At 37.4% G+C, this 13,322-nt stretch overlaps 1 pseudogene; it reads right to left on the bottom strand.

Moving 5' to 3' along the window:
• Positions 1–7,802: 7,802 nt before the first annotated feature.
• Positions 7,803–9,900, bottom strand: LOC120080746 (annotated as a pseudogene).
• Between the last annotated feature and the right edge of the window lie 3,422 nt (positions 9,901–13,322).

The raw sequence follows: 13,322 nt of genomic DNA, 5'->3' as shown, positions 1-13,322 counted from the left end.
AGGATTGCGTTCATGTTATGCGGTCATGCTACATGCATACAACAACAAATCATCTCTCAATGCAAATGCTACGACTTCTAGTTTTAAAACGCATGCGATATATGCGATGATGTCTATAGGACTTTTACAAAAGCCTCTATTCTTGTCTATGCGATGGCGATTGACACACGCACATACAAGGCAACCGCAAACTACCATAACCTATCTCTAGGGTGCATGCGATGCATGTTGACAAACATAGCTCATCTCTAAGTCTCTATCTTTTGCTTATGCAGATCTAATCTTGCTCTCTCGAGTCTAGATTCTAACCTAGCTCTCTTAAGTCTTAGGTTCTTTCTTTAGACTCTCTCTTGAGTAGCTCTAAAGGGGTGATGGACGCAACATAAGACAAGATGATCGCATGCAATGAAAATCCTAGGTCATGTTAGCTAAGTACTGCTCAACCCATTCGATAGATTTAGCTACTCATGTGTGTTTTAAAGAGAGTGAACAGATGTAGTAAAGCAAGTTTCATTCTATAAATATATGATCGAAGTACAGAATGACAATGCGGAATAAGAATAAAGAGTCTGGTAGCAATTTCTTGCTTCCCAAGGCTTTTACACTATTCTTCTCTACTCTGCTCAAAAGATATTCTTGCTCTCGCAAGAGTCGTCCCTCTCTCTGTTTTTCCACGCTCCCTGGCACTCTCTCGAGTTGACTAGGACGATCTTTCGACGTCTCTTCCCTTCTCTCGCTTCTGTCTTCTAAGTATAAGAAACTAGGAACAAGGCTAAGTATTGTCTATATGGTGAACTCTCAAAACTGGGCGAACTCTTTCGATGAAGGTGGTCTTTGGCATTTATAGAGCTTTAGGGTGAGAAGCTTCTTCTTTCTCACGATTGCACTGATGGGATGGTATTAATTCTCTGTTTGATGTGCCGGATAATTGTCACCGAAAAGTTGAGTGTACTTGCTACAGTATGTCTTTAACGACTTGTCAACTTAATTCGGAATTGATCATCATCAGCTTTCTGTCCCATCGTGATTTATTAAACTTTCACCCAGATGTGCCAGCTCTATGCGACCATCTTTCTTGAGTAGATTTTCCACGAGCGCAAATGATTGCATAGCCTCGCGGTCGCAATCTCTTAATGTGCTCGAATGTTAATTTCTTCGGATCGCATTTCCGCCTTGCGTCAACGCATTTTCCTGCACAAAAATACATAAGTTAACTGTTTTAATGCGATGGACGCAAGCAATCACAATGCTGTGAACTTATTGCTTTTTTACGCAATATTGTATATTTTTATCATCGCAATCCTGCATTATTTTATGATTTTGCACTGTAATAACGTGCATTTCTGCCCGTTATCAGTGTCAACAGAAAGAAGCTTAAGTTCAATATTATCAAGGCAATGAAGTTCCCAGATGAGGAAGCTTATCAGATTCCGATGATGAACAAACTTGCATTGAAAATTGGGAGTCCGAGGAAGAAAATGAAGAAAGAGAGGATGCGACAACATCCATAGAGACTTTCCATGCGATAACATAGTTAAAGAATGAGGAAATGCTAAATTTAGATGAATAAATAAAAACACAGAAGCCCTCTTTAAAGCAACCACCTACACTAGAACTAAAAACTCTACCAACCCACTTGAACTACGTATTTCTCGGCCAGAATGAAACCTTACCAATCATCATATCCTCTACGATACCTGAAGAAAAAGAAACCGCGCTGCTCAGTGTTCTAAAGAAATATATTAGAGTAATCGGTTGGACGCTCGTAGACATCAGAGGTATTAGCCCGACGTATTGCATGCATTGAATCCGACTTGAAGAAAATCAGAAGGGCTCAATAGAACCTCAGCGTAGACTGAACCCTGCAATGAAGGATGTTGTCAAAAAAGAAATCATCAAATGGTTAGATGCCGACATTATCTATCCTATTTCAGATAGCATGTGGGTCAGCCCCGTGCAATGTATTCCCAAAAAGGGTGGGATGCCAGTGGTTCCTAACGAAAACAATGAATTGATCCCTATGAGGACCGTCGCGAGTTGGCGGATTTGTATGGACTACAGGAAAATCAACACGGAGACAAAGAAAGATCATTTCCCTTTGCCTTTCATTGATCAAATGCTCGACTGATTAGCGGGGAATGATTATTTCTGCTTTCTTGATGGGTACGCAGGCTATAACCAAATTAATAAATCGCACAAGAGGATAAAAAAAGACCACATTCACATGTCCATATGGAACGTTCGCCTTTCGTCACATGTCTTCAGATTATTCAATGCTCCCAGTACGTTTCAAAGGTGTATGATGACGATCTTCTCCGAGACGATCTTCTCTGAGTACCTTGAAGACTCGTTGAAATCTTTATGGATGATTTCTTAGTCTATGGGCAAACATATGAAATCTGTCTGCAAAACCTGGAGAGAATACTGAAAAGATGTGAAGAAAACTAATCTGGTTTTGAACTAGAAAAGTGCCATTTTATGGTCAAGAAGGAATTGTGCTCGGGCACGAGGTTTCAAGAAATGGGTTAGAGGTGGACAAAGCAAAAATTGAAGTTATAGAAAAACTTCCACCTCCAGCAAATGTGAAAGCTTTAAGGAGTTTCCTAGGACACGCTGGGTTTTACAGAAGTTTGTGAGGGACTTTTCCAAAATCGCTCGACCTTTGAATGCGTTGTTGGAAGCTGATAGACCCTTTGATTTCGATTCACACTGCCTCACCGCATTTAAACACAAGAACGCTTTGACTACAACACCAATTCTGATCGCACTCGATTGGGTAAAGCCATTCGAGCTGATGTGCGATGGCAGCAGATATGCGATGGGGGCAGTCTTAGCACAAAAAGTAAAGATAATGTTACACCCCATCGTATATGCTAGCATAACATTAAACTCCATGCAGGCGAATTACACCACCACCGAGAAGGAACTTTTAACTGTGATTTTTGCAATTGAAAAATTCAGACCTTACTTGTTGGGGTCAAAAGTGATAGTCCACACAGACCACTCTGCGATAAGATATTTGATGACCAAAAATTATGCGAAGCTTAGACTAATCCGATGGGTTCTCTTACTCCAAGAATTTAATATGGAAATAATCGATCGAAAGGGAACAGAGAACCAGGTCGCTGACCATTTATCGCGATTAGAGAATTCAGAAGTGGATCGCATCCAGTCGAAGGTGAACGCCTCATTTCCTGATGAACAGTTGCTTAAGATTGAAAAACTACCCTGGTATGCAGATATTCTCAACTTTTTAGTCTGCAAACAATTCCCTGAAATCTACACATCCCATCAAAAGAAAAGGCTCATTCATGAATGCAAATTTTACTATTGGGACGATCTGAATTTCTACAAAAGGGGAGCATATCTGATATTGAGACTTTGTGTTCCAGAAACTGCTTTCCATCGCATATTGTTTCAATGTCATGAATCACCTTATGGAGGGCATTTCGGTGGACAACGCACAATAGCAAAAGTTTTGCAATGTGGGTATTACTAGCCCACTCTGTTTAAGGATGCACGAGAATACTCCATGAAATGCGATAAGTGCCAATGCACTGGAAGCATTTCAGAAAAAAATGCGATGCCAATGAACATCATTTTGGAGGTGGAGCTATTTGACGTTTGGGGAATAGATTTCATGGGACCATTTCTATCGTCAAATGGTCATAAATACATTCTATTGGCTGTCGACTATGTTTCCAAATGGATTGAAGCTGTATCATGCATTGCAAATGATGCGACAACAGTCTCTAAGTTCTTGCAGAAAAACATCTTCACTTGTTTTGGCACCCCACGTGGCATAATAAGTGACGAAAGGACCCACTTTGTGAATCGCATTGTTAGTAAACTATTGATCAAATATAATGTTCATCAAAAGATCACCACCGCATATCACCCGAACAAGCAGAGGTTTCTAACAGAGAAATCAAGTCAATCTTAGAGAAGGTGGTGAACCCATCATGGAAGGATTGGGCTATGAAACTGGATGATGTCTTGTGGGCATATCGAACTACTTATAAGACACCCATAGGCATGTCACCATATGCGTTGGTGTTTGGAAGGACTTGCCATCTACCGTCAGAACTGGAATATAAGGCAATGTGGGCAGTTAAGAAACTTAACTTTGATCTTAAGGCTGCAGGAGAAGAGAGAAAACTTTAACTACTAGAACTGGACGAGTGGAGATTACAAGTGTATGAGAATTCCAAAATTTAAAAGAATGCACCAAGCGATGGCATGATAAGCGTCTTTGCGAGAAAAACCTTAAGACAGGTCAAAGGTTATTACTGTTCAACTTTAGGCTACGTCTCTTTCCTGAAAAACTGAAGTCGCGTTGGTCTGGGCCTTTCATAATCAAGGAAGTATTCTTGCATGGAGCGGTGGAATTGAACAATGAAGATGGGACCAACGCATTTAAAGTGAATGGAAAAAGAGTAAAGATGTAGCATGAAGGAGATTTCCAACGCGAGAAAACCTCTATTGACTTGGGTAAGCCAAAATAAAGAAGAAACACTTAGTCCCTGCGATGATAAGCGACATACATTCATTAGGGATGAAGTATATCCTTTTGAGTATCCTTTTTGTTTTTCTTTCAAAAATCTATTATTCTTTCTGCATATTTATTACTCTTTATGATTGTCAACTCTTTTCGTTCTATCTTTCTATCTTTTTGATTTCATCATTTTGATCACAATAAACGAATGCGATGTGCTTAAAACACGCGATCGGTTGAACTTATAAAAAAAATAAATAAATAAAGCCTATCACAATTACAATATCAGCCCATTACAGGAAAGGATGCGTGATGCGTTGTGAATTTTGATGCGATTATGGTGTGAGTTTGCGGTGATGTGTTATGTGTTGCACATGCAAGTTTTCCTAATAAGACCCAAGTATAAGCTTCACTAGGTTTCCTGGTAAGTTAAGGGTCGAACACAGAGACTACTGAGTAAATATGCGACATTTAATTTGATTCTCTTGCGGTGGTGAAAACAAATAAGTTGGATGTTGTTTTGATTAAGAATATATCCTATGCGACGGAGTTCGAATGAAGAGTTGATGAAATCGAGAAGTACAATGAGTATGCAATGAATGGGTTGAGAAGGGGTTTAGCTAACACTTCCCAAGATTACGTACAAGCTATGCGATCATGCTACACACAAACAACAACATGTCATCTCTCAATGCAAATGCCATAATTCTTATTTCAGGACGTATGCGATGTATACGAAAAAGTCGATAGGACTTATGTCTAAGCCTCTATTCTTGCCTATGCGATGATGAATGATGCACACATAGAACAAGGTGACCGCATACTATCATATCCTATTTCTAGGGTGCATGCGATGTGTAAATAACGATCGAACTTATGTCTGAGTTTCTATTTCTTGCTTATGCGATTCTAATCCGAGTCTCTCAAGCCTAGATTCTAATCTGACTCTCTCAAGTTTAGATTCTATCTTTAGACTACTCTCTCAAGTATCTCTAAATGGTGAATGACGCATACATAAGACAAGATGATCGCATAAAATGTAAATCTTAGGTCATGCTAGCTAAGTGCTTCTCAACCCATTCGGGAATTTAGCTACTCATGCGAAGTGTGGAGAGATTGAACATAGATTGAAATGAGATTTACATTTTCTAAGTAAAGTGCTCAATACAAAATAGCAATGGAATTTAGAGATAAGAAGCCCGATATGCAATATCTTGCTTCTCGTGGCCTTTTACACCGTCTTTTTCACTCCAACTCTGTCCAGATGAATATTCTTGCTCTCGCAAGTGTTGATCCTCTCTCCTTGTAGCGCTTTCCGGCACTAGAAGAAATTCGGGCTTTAATGTCGGTTTTAAATGGACATTAAAGGGCTTTAATGTCGATTGGCAACCGACATTAAAGATAGTGTTATTAAAGCCCTTTAATGTCGGTTGCCTTTAATGTCGGTTTTAAACCGACATTAAAGGGCGTCAATAACACCAATATCACAGCCTTCAATGTCAATTGCAACCGACATTAAAGGTCTCGACATTGAAGGTCTTTAATGTCGGTTGCAACCGACATTAGCCTGTTTTTTTTAATTCTTAACCGACATTGAAGCCCGAATCTGTCCATTTTTTAAAAATTCCGTTGTCGAATCCATTTTTTTGGTCAAATAAGTTAAAAACGACATTATATGTCTCGTGTTGGGTCAGGAAATATCCAAATTTTATATTAAAAAGTATAGAAAAATTTGCATGGCGAGCCCATCAATATTTGTCTTCCACCTATGAATTTATCCACAAACAAGAATCAATATTTCTAATCCATTACATATACTCATCAATATTTGTCTTCCACCTATGAATTTATCCACCAAAATTTGCAAAACAATACCAGAACCAGACTTTCATAGAATACAGCTTACACCAAAGCCATCATTTCTCTCATTCACAAATATTAATTAGTACTAATTCCATGAATAAACAGATCATAATACCAAAATCACAATACCATGAATATAACTTCCAATAATAAACAGATTATGTCTTCCACCTATGAATTTATCACAAACAAGAATCACAATACCAGAACCAGACTTTCATAGAATACTTACACCCAAGCCATCATTTCTCTCATTCACAAATATCATATTAGTACTAATTCCATTCACAAAGATCATGGTTAGATAAATTTACATTCATTCTAAGCTAGCATTTACATTCTATTGAGATAAAAACAAGAATTACATCCTTACACATCAAATCGCGCCCAACAAAACTTGCCCATTGGGTCCGAATTACGTCGATATCTCTTTGCGTATATACATCTTTTGTATTGAACTACAAAAAGGAAAAAAAAAAAAAGATAAATTCAACATAAGTTTATGTCCATTTATTAAATTAAAGCTAGTACTATATAAAAAATAAATAATTTACGTACGAGGTTAGCATATTCAACTAAAAAGTTTTACATTATCCATATAACTAAAAAGTAAAAAGCCCCCTAAAGCAACACCAAAACTTCAAGTATCTAAAAAGCACACCAATGGATACAAGACTTCAATCAAATGAAACCACAAAAAACATCTCCAACTAAACGATGTTATCGAGGGTCAATCTTAGATTATCTAAACAAGATTCCAAAGACAAATTAGATTCAAATTGTATGTAACTAAAAGCAAATACAACACAGAAATACATCACTGAACTTCTGCCATCTATTTGTCACAATTGCATTTTACCTTCCTAAATCGAAACTAAATGTTAATCAATGCATGAGCATAGAAAAATGTTAGTAAAGCCCTAAGCTGCAAGATGTTTTGTTCGTTTCAATATAGATGACTTTGGGTGACTTTTTACATCTAAAGGGTTAACCATAACTTAGGATATTAATGAATCATGACAACTTCTAAACTCAGCAACAATAACACAAAAAGAAGTACCTTTTTTCTACAACTAAGATACAACATAAGCCTCTGTCTCCTAATAATGCGAACAAGATCTTTAAGTCTTGTAAGATCCATTTGTCCATTGTTGAACACATACTGCGACAGAACCAAGAAACATACAACATTTAAAGCCATTGTGGGCAGTTCGAAAATAGTTTACTTAAGACCAAATGAAATCTTTATTATCTTCTATATTAAAGTATTATAATAGCTCAACAAGGTTCAGTGTTCCAGAATTTCAGAATCATGTTACACTACCTCCATTTCAGAAAATACATTAAGCAATATCATTGTAAATAGATAAAATGAAAGAACTTATTGAAGTAACAATGGCATGGCTAGCTCCTTCTTCAATATAACTAGAAGCATTTTTTGAATTTATCCTAATGCCTCACGTTCTTCTCTCTCCTTTTTTACCTGCAAAACATACCCAAAGCGGGAAAAAAAATTACCTTTAGCTTCATTCATTCAACTTTCTCCGGTTTAATAAAGATAAATATCAACAAAGATCAATACTAAATGAGATTGTTTAATTACTAAACGAAGTCATTTACCCTAAAGTTCAAAGGGAAAATGCTAAAGAAGCTATGTACCAACAGTCTAGCAAGACATCGGATGAAATTTGGCAGAATAAGACTGATCGACATCAAGTAGAAAGCAATGGTAGGATGTGCCACACACAATCCCCACAACTATTCACTAAGTAGTATTCAAAGAAATCAAAGGAGTTGTAGCACGCATATGCAGTATCATACGACCCTACTTCCTATTACTACACAGTTTAAATTAACAAAAATTTTATTCACCTAAGCTGAGACATTAATATTAAACAATTTGACACAACGAGTAGAACAATTGAGCAGGTTAATTTGCACTGGTCATCAAATCATCAACCTTGCTCTATCTTATTTTTATCCAGCCTTCCTTCCATACTCGCCAGTAAATAAAAATCAAAGAATCCAGATTAATCAAACCAAAAAAAAAAAAAAAAGAAATTTACCGCCACACATTTTACTTTATTTGCATGTGATAAAGCAATTTCACTCGTATAATGTTTTTGAAAATAATATAAGAATTAGGATTAACAGCGAAGATCTGGTAGTAGTGTATGAAAATCTCTCGTATAAACTCGTATAATGTTACAATCAGAACAAATCAAGAATTCAACCACAAACAAAGGCCTACACAAGTCATTTATTTGCTTTAAAAGAAAATATCTAGGTTAATAGATGGTAAATAATATCAAAATCAATAACTATTTATAACAGACCATCAGCATTTGTCTGTAGTACATAGCAAATAAATGGTAAATAATAGGCTAACAGAAAACATCTAGGCTAACAGATGGTAAATAATATCAAAATCAAGAATTCATCCAAGATTCATACATATATTACCCAAAAGCTGATATCTATCTAGATCATAAAACCTGATATATTACCCAGGCTAACAGAGAACGGAACGAGAAACCTTGAAGGGGAATTAAATAAAATTAGAACTACACTAGATAAACAATTCAACGGTAATGCAAGTACATAGCAAGATACCATCTAGGCTAACAGATGGTAAAAATATCAAAATCAATAACTCCTAAATACAGGTCATAAGATACAAAACTCTAAGAACCATGACTGACACTATGATATAGAGCAGCTGCCTCATTTCTATAAACACGACCAGACATTTTTCACTCTTTTTTTACCACAATTTTTTTTTTCACTTTAAATAATAAAGCGGGAGATATGAAATAATGGAAAGACTTACAAGTGCCAGCATATCCTGGAGATAGCTCCTGAATGGTGTTTGCATAGCCTGCCAAAAGAATGAAATAATTCAAACTAATAACCATCTAACTACTATTTAGAATTCAACATCCTGTGCTTAGTTGGGAAAAAACATCAAAACCCAATACAATCAAGAGTTAGTTCCCAGTGACCATGAAAAATTATAGAAATTTAACCATAAAAAAATACTAGATTTTGAGAATATTGCACGCTTAACAATTATATTAAGAGCATGTCGAATACAGAAATAAAACTGAAGATTATTCAGTTATGATAAACATATAACACATTTCTGTTTTTTCGGCGAGGCTTGAACCGATTTAAGGAAGAGATAAACATTTATAGTAGGAAAAAACTTGAAGATCATCAGGAAGGTACTGATGCTTCATGGAAAGGTCCATGGCCTGCTTCAAATGCTGATTGCCCGCATCAACAACCTCCCTAGGGAGTCGATTCAAAGCCTCCTTCATACGGATCGAATCGACTCGAAGACCTAACAGATCGAATCGAAGACCTAACATAGTAACACAACCCAAAATCAATCTCCACGAAACAAAATTCGAAATCAATGCCATAGAAAAAGAAACGATTAGGGTTTCAATTACCATAATTATAGAGGCATTGGGTCGATCTGGCGATGAATCCCCAATCTTCTTCTTTGGGTCAATGAAGGACTGCAAAAAGAACGCCATTTCGATCTCTCTCCTTTCTTCCTCCGGAAAAATTTACTCTCTGATTTTTCCGTCAGAACAAGATTGATTAATGAACAGGAACTTCAGGCATGGACAAACTCAATCTACGAACATGAGTTGCACAACGGCTAGATCTGGCGTATGGCTTGCAGATTGGTGAGAGTGAGCGAGAGAGAAAGAAAGATCGAAACTTCAGGCGGTGGATCTACTTTTTCATGGGTTAGAGAGAGAGTTCGACAGGAGAGAGAGAGAGAGAGAGAGAGAGAGAGAGAGAGAGAAAGGCTCACTGGCGACGCTAGGCGCAGTATGTGACGAGTGAGTGCAGATCGGAGAAAGGGTCTTGCCACGGAATGTGCAGTTGGGAAAGCGACGTGGGAAGGCTTCGGACGAAGCGGGAAGAAGAAGATTGGGATTTATTCGAGGGTCATTTTTTTTTTCTTTTCACAATAATATTATATATATATATAATTTTTATTTTATTATGATTAATTGGGGTAAGGGTGGGAAATGAAAACATGGGAGAGAGGGAAACAAAGAAAAAAAAAAAAAAAATTGACCTACAATGTTGGTTTTAAACTAACATTATAGGTACACCTACAATGTCGGTTTAAAACCGGCATTAAAGATTCGTATTTTGTTTTTAAGAAACCGACATTGTACATCCATTTTAGTTTTTCCCAACCGACATCAAAGCCCAGATTTTTTACAGTGCGACAGTTTTTCAATCTGTTCAGGAATGATCTCTCGGCTTCTTCGTCTCCTAGCTCATCTCCGTCTTCTAAGTATGAGTATGTACATGAACAGACTACCGACTCTCTAACTTATTCTCTATATGATATAGCTTGTTTTTTGTTACATTGGTGGCCTTCGTATTTATAGAGCTTAAGGTGAAGTAGTCTTTCTATCTAATGATTGCAATGATGGGCGGTCATTAAATCTCCTACTCTGATGCACCGATAATGGTCATTAAAAGTTGAGTGTACTTGCTACAATGTAGCTTTAACGGCTTGTTAACTAAATTTGGATTCGACCATCATCAGCTTTCCGTCCCATCATGATTTATTATGTTGTCACCTTGATGCGTAGTCTTTATGCGGCCATCTTCTTGAGCAGCAACTTCTCAAGATTGCATACGATTGCATGACTTTGCGATCGCAATCTTTCAAGCACGCAGACGCCTAATTCCTTGGATCGGAAATTTTACTTGCGCCAACGCATTTTTCCTGCACAAAATAAATAAATTAACTACTTTTATGCGATGGGCGCATGTGATCGCAATTTCCTCAGTTTAACGCTTTTGGACATGATATTGCTTATTTTTACCATCACATTCTCTCATTGTTTTATTTATTTGAGTTATAATAACGTGTATTTCTACCCGTTATCACACCCCCAAATTTAAAACAATGCTTGTTCTCAAGCATAAACTAAAGATTTTCTTTAAAAAGTCAACTGCTTTTACCCTACCTAGATTTCTTAAGGTGCCTTATTCAAATTTCATGAACCAATGTCTTCTTAATTTCTATCTTGGTCTCTTCCTAAAATATTTATAATACTTAGGGACTGCAAGTTTAACCTTAAAAAAGATTTTATTTGTTTCCAGGACATCGCATGATTTATTTCAAACTTTCTCCAACTGGGGTGTTTCCAAGTGATTTTTACCCATGCGCGATTTAGATATTCTTTCTATGATCTTGCGCTGATCCAAGTGCCTAGCCTTCATTTTGGCTTGCCCTCACGGGTGTCACGCGAGCATCCAACTACGAGCAAGGCGCTCTTTCTCAGTCTAAACTCATGCCCATTTTATTTGGCAGCGGAGTTGTGATCACTTGATTTATGCGTTGATCACGATTCCTACCTTCGTTTTGGCTTGCCCCACGGGTGTCATGTGGACATCCAACTACGAGTAGGATCCGATCTCAACGTTATGGATTTTTTTATTGAATATTCTAAAAGTAGCAAGGTTGAAAATGAATACTAGCACCCTCAAATTTATACACAACAATGTCCTCATTGCTGATAGACTGAAATAACTCATGCGATGCTCTTAGGAAATTTCGTAAAAACCGTTTTGAAAGAAAGCTGGTGGACCGCTAACTTCTAGAAATGTTTCATGAATTGACTGTCCTGAAATTAAGTTGACTCTAGTACATACGGTAAGAAATAAAGGCATGAATTTCATCCTTGAAATCATAATTGGTACGAGGAAGAATGCAGTGACTAATAAAGTAATCAAAATTCAATGATTGCGTCAAACTAAAGAGGATACGATAATAAAATTTAGCAATATTAAAATGGGATGCGAGAAGTGAAAAATTTGAAATAAAATAGTCAAGGAAGAATACAACCCCAAATTTGCTTTTTTGCCCGCATCATCTTTGATCGCATCCTTTCTTACGGTGGGTTGATTCCTCGATTGCGATGGACTGATCGACTGGTCGCGTGTTTGATGTTATCGCGTAGCTCTACCGCAATCGTTCACTACAATCATTACTAAATATTAAAAGGGTAAAAAAGTATGAAAGACAGAGTTGATAATTTTAAAGAGTAGTGGTTATACAAAAAGTGAGGTAAGTTCATGAAAGAAAGATATCAAAAGGATACTTCAAAAAAATTGCGTCCCTGATGAGTTTGTGTTGCATATCAACGTAGGAACTGCTTGTTTCTTCTTTAATCTGGATTTTTCAAGTCCATGGAGGTTTTCTCTCCTTTTCTTGATCCTCTGGGATTTTAATCGCCTCAATCCTGAACTTTTTCCTATTGATGCTCATCGTGGTCTCTCCTTTGTGCACATCAATTCGAGCACGACCAGTAGATAGAAATGATCGTCCTAATATGATAGGCACATATTCATTCGCTTCATGATCTAGAATGATGAAGTCTGCCGGTAGAATGAATTTATCAATTGTGACCAAGACATCCTTCAACTCTCCCTCAGGGTGTACTAGGGACCTGTCCGCAAATTGAAGAGTCTCCGTCGTGGGTGTCGGTTTTCCCACATCCAATTGTTTGAAGATTGAAAGTGGCATTAAATTTATACTCGCCCCAAGATCGCATAGTGCTTGACCGATGTAGACCCCTCTAATTGAGCAAGGTATCGTAAAGCTTCCTGGGTCGCGCATCTTCAGTGGGATTATAGTGTTTAATCTTTGCGTTACTATGACCGTAACAACCTTTCCTTCATCATTCTGTTTCTTTTTCAATATTTGTAGGAATACCAGTAGCTGCACCTTCTCTATTTCGTGTTCTAGAGGCTTAGAGGTGGACGCAACTTCCGGTTTCATCGTCTCGGGATCTTCTGATTCATCTTGTGTCAACGGGTTCTTGGATTCCATCGCATTTGGATTGGTCCTGCTGGGCTCTTTCCCTTCTTTCGTTGTCGTCTTTCCACTTAGCAAGAAGACTGCTAGGCATTGTTCTTT

Source organism: Benincasa hispida, chromosome 7, assembly GCF_009727055.1.
Source record: "Benincasa hispida cultivar B227 chromosome 7, ASM972705v1, whole genome shotgun sequence".
Classification (NCBI taxonomy): Eukaryota; Viridiplantae; Streptophyta; class Magnoliopsida; order Cucurbitales; family Cucurbitaceae; genus Benincasa; species Benincasa hispida.
Note: the sequence above shows the minus strand (reverse complement) of the source record. Positions and strands in the feature narration are given on the sequence as shown.